The sequence below is a fragment of the Chiloscyllium punctatum genome, unplaced genomic scaffold (assembly GCF_047496795.1).
Source record: "Chiloscyllium punctatum isolate Juve2018m unplaced genomic scaffold, sChiPun1.3 scaffold_171, whole genome shotgun sequence".
NCBI classification, from domain to species: domain Eukaryota; kingdom Metazoa; phylum Chordata; class Chondrichthyes; order Orectolobiformes; family Hemiscylliidae; genus Chiloscyllium; species Chiloscyllium punctatum.
This window is the reverse complement of record NW_027309905.1, coordinates 327,559-332,577: the sequence shown is the minus strand read 5'-3', so window position 1 is coordinate 332,577 and position 5,019 is coordinate 327,559.

Here is a 5,019-nt window from a genome sequence, read left to right as displayed (position 1 = left end):
GAGCTGCACACAGACACTCATGCACAGATACACAATACTCATAGCTACCGCCACACACACTTACACACACACTACAAACGCGTGCACACACAAAGACACTTGCACACAGAGATATACAGCTGCACACAGACACTCACATACAGTTTCACATACCTATAGCCACCCTACACACGCACTTACAAACGCACACACACACGCGACACACACCGAGATGCAGAGAGCCACACACACAAAGAGACATACACACGCCCATGACACACACACACGCACACAAAATGCTTACACTCATGCAGATATATATACATACATGCACACATACGCATGCACTCACACAGACACACACACACACCCGCAGAACACACACAGACACAGATTTCATTCGTTTCTTCATTCCAACCCCCCACCAGAACTTATCCCAGATCCATCCTTCCAACTCGGCACCTCCCTCTTGAACTGTGCTACCTGTCCGTCTTCATTCCCACTATCCACTTCACTCTTTGCTCCAACCTATCACCTTCACTCCACCATCATTTATTTGTCGCCTTCCCAGCTGCCTTACCCAAGCACCATCCCCTTCCATTTATCATTCGGCCCACATGGTCCACAAGCCTCGTTACTAATGATGAGATTATGCTCGAAATTCCAACTTTCATGCTCCTTGGATGCTGCCTGAAATTCTGTGCTTTTCCAGCACCACACTCTTTGACATAAACACAGAAACACACACAGACACACACACACACACACAGACACAGACACACACATACACAAACACAAAGACAACCATGCTTCCCACGCTCGAAAACATCCACACTCCTCACACAGAGACACCCACTCTGCCCACACACACACACATACTCACACACAGACAGGCATACACACTCAAACAAACATGCACACTAACACACATAGACACCCACCCTCCCCACAAATGCACATTTACTCTCATACACGGACAGACACACTCAGCCAGACACACAACTAACACATATGCAGACACGCAAAAAGCACATGTACGTACATACATGCACAAAGGAACACACAGACAGAAACACAGACACACACACACAGGCACACAGATACATACTGATATGCACATACACTGGCAAACAGACAGAGGCATACACACATTGACACATAGAAAACACCCTTACAAGCCCCCTACACACAGACACCCAAACTCCTCACACACACGCAGAATCACTGATACACAGGGACACACAATCACTCGCACACACACAAAACAAGCACATATTATCACACAGACACACAGAGATGCACAGAGACATGCACACACCGACACACACCAACACATACATACAGGCATGCACACACAGAGGCAGACATACATTGACACATGTACACACACAGTGACAAGATCCATTGAATCGGATTCCATGAAAAACAGAAGCCGATGGAATGAAAAGTGCCATGAGAGCGAGAATATGACATTATATGTGAGGAAGTTGTTTTCCAGACTCGAGGAGAGTGCACAATGCTGTTTCCAGGGATCAATATCTGGATATGTAGACAGAATTAGCATCGGCTGTTATTGTACTGCATCTTTTGTACAATGTTGCAAAAGCACAGGCCTTTTCTATAGAGGGGACAACTTCAAAATCCTCAATGATGCAAAACACACAAATGAGGTGAACAACAAAGCAACCGCAAAAACTCGTGTTACGTCATGGGGTGAACGCCCTGGCTCAACCTTTGCTCAAATTCGCTCTCTGTCAAATTCCTGAGCCAGAGTTTCGAACACTGAATGGTCTATGTTAATAAACACTGCTCAAATCTCACAACTTCAGTATTTAATACGCCCCTACATGTATGTCTGACAACAGTAATTGCTCCCTCACTGTGTTACTTCAGCACACGTAGAGAAAAAATGAACATGAGAACAACAGTCACGTATGTGACACGGATTTGACCCGATGCACACCTCTTCCCACCCTACCTCTTGCACACCTCTTCCCACCCTACCTCTTGCATTACACCTCTTCCCACCCTACCTCTTGCAAAAATGCCATCCCATATTCCCAATTCCTCCGCCTCTGCCAGACCTGTTCCCAGGAGGACCAGTTCCACCACAAAACACACAAGATGGCCTCCTTCTTTAGAGACCGCAATTTCCCTTCCCACGTGGTTAAAGATGCCCTCCAATGCATCTCATCGACATTCCGCACCTCCGCCCTCAGACCCCAACCCTCCAACCGTAACAAGGACAGAACGCCCCTGGTGCTCACCTTCCACCTTACAAACCTTCGCATAAACCAAATCATCCGCTGTCATTTCTGCCACCTCCAAACAGACCCCACCACCAGGGATATATTTCCCTCCCCACCCCTTTCCGCCTTCCACAAAGACCGTTCCCTCAGTGACTACCTGGTCAGGTCCACACCCCCCTACAACCCACCCTCCCATTCTGGCACTTTCCCTGCCGCCTCAGGAACTGGAAAACCTGCGCCAACACCTCCTGCCTCACCTCTCTCCAAGGCCCTAAAAGAGCCTTCCACATCCATCAAAGTTTTATTTGCACATCCACTAATATCATTTATTGTATCCGTTCCTCCCGATGCAGTCTCCTCTACATTGGGGAGACTGGGCGCCTCCTAGCAGAGCGCTTTAAGGAACATCTCCGGGACACCCGCACCACTCAACCACACCGCCCTGTGGCCCAACATTTCAACTCCCCCTCCCACTCTGCCGAGTACATGGAGGTCCTGGGCCTCCTTCACCGCCGCTCCCTCACCACCAGAGGCCTGGAGGAAGAACGCCTCATCTTCCGCCTCGGAACACTTCAACCCCAGGGCATAAATGTGGACTTCAACAGTTTCCTCATTTCCCCGTCCCCCACCTCGCCCTAGTTCTAAACTTCCAGATCAGCACTGTCCCCATGACATGTCTGGACTTGTCCTACCTGCCTAGCTCCTTTTCCACCTACCCACTCCACCCTCCTCCCTGACCTATCACCTTCATCCCTTCCCCCAATCACTCATGGTATTCTACGCTACATTCTCTCCACCCCCACCCTCCTCTAGCCTCCTCCACGCTTCAGGTTCACTGCCTTTATTCCTAATGAATGGATTCTGCCCGAAACGTCGATTTCGAAACTCCTTGGATGCTGCCTGAACTGCTGTGCTCTTCCACCACTACTAATCTAGAATCTGGTTTCCAGCATCTGCAGTCATTGTTTTTACCGCCTTGCAGTTCTTCCCCAGGCTGTATCACACAGCAGGGTCCTCCGGTGAAATGAACAGCCGTGAATGACATGTGGTTCGGTCTGTCGGAGACAGCATTTCCAGACAGATACAGTTCCCTCTTATTACAACAAGCAGCACTGATGATGAATAACCTCAGAGAGAAGCAAGCGATAGAGATTTACCGTGGACTCGATGGGCTGAACGGCTTCTGTCGGCACGTGAATGACGTCACCCGTCTCTGCCGTCCCTCTCCCTGTCTCTGTGACAGAGTGGCAGAGGGAGAAATAATGGCTCGTTTTTAATCCTCCCTTCCGCTTTGGACTGTCTGCAGCCCCGCAGCCCCTGGCTGTGGGGATGGTTCTCAGTGAGTGAGGGTTTCATACGGAGCCGCTTCATCTGGGACATTTGGGACTCAGATGTTAACTGATGCCCGATTGCAGCAAAGAAACCGACGGCTCTGAAACAAAAGCCTTTCTGCTGGATTGTTCTGTGAAGATTGATTCTGAACATCAAATGGGCAGCACAAAAATGCAGTGCTTTGAATTTTACTGAGGGAAGAGAGTCCACAGCCCATTTCTCTCTTTCCCACCAGCTCAGCACGTTTTTCTCTCTCTCAAATAAATGATATTTGGAGGAAGTTCGCAATCAAAGTTGCTAAGTTCCAGCGGCGCTCTTGCACCTGGCTGTGCCCGTGAGAGGAAGCTTCAGAGCATATCCGCATTTACATCCCGTCATAATGCCTGCAAGTGGAGGGGAATGGCTGAATACTCTGCCAATAGAGACAGCTCAGTCCACGGGGATGGGATAAACAGCATCGTCCCGCGTGGGGACGTTCTGCCGATCAGACACAGTCCACTTTATCATTCAGATCATACCAGAGTGAGAACGCTCGAGAAGGCCAATCGGTCACTCGTACCTGTGCCAACTCGGGAGTTGCAAAAAATTGGCGAAAGTGGAAAGTGGATTTGTTCACGTTTCAAGTGTTTCCATGAAGCAGGAAGCAGAAGAAGATACACAGTCAAGCGATTGAGATCTGACTACAGGGGCAGCAAATAAGTTGTACAGGGCAGGGGAGAGCTTTGAAGTATTGAATTCTGGTTAATGGGACGATCATGCTTTTACGAGGCCACGCTGCTACAGAAGAAACTATGTCAGTGTCTCTCAGCATTGTGATGTCACAGGCAAAAGACGCCGTTACACTGCAGGGAATTCCTTTTTCCAATGTGAGGGCAGTCCATATGTAAAGGTGTAGCTTATATATCGAATCCTTTCACATAAATAATTCCACTGCACCTCAGTGTGTTGTATTGTCTCCTTTCCACTTGACCTGTCATTGTGCCTGCACTGAAATTGATTTTCTCTTTCTGCGTGTCTTTTACAGTCTGGATGATGTGATGCAGTTGTACTGACCCATCTTCTGACAGAATTTTCCACTTCACTTCAGCCCGCCCTAACTTCGCTATCTGATACCATTACCGTTGTTTAGATGTTAATCGCTCGTCTCAGATCCAGCCTGCCCTCACCCAAAATAAATGGAAAACTCAGTCACACTGTGATCACTGCAATCGAGGGATATATTCACTCTAAGGTCATTGATAATTCGAAGGATAAAGTTAGGACTGCAGATGCTGGAGATCAGAGTTGGTAGTGTGATGTTGGAAAAGCACAGATCAGGGAGCATCCGAGGAGCAGGAGTATTCAGGTTTCAGACTTAAGCCCTTTATCTGGAATAAGGCTTGTGAGTCGGGGCTGAGAGATAAAAGAAAATAGTGTGGGGTTGAGGGGAAATAGCTGGAAAGTAAGTGATGGACGAATA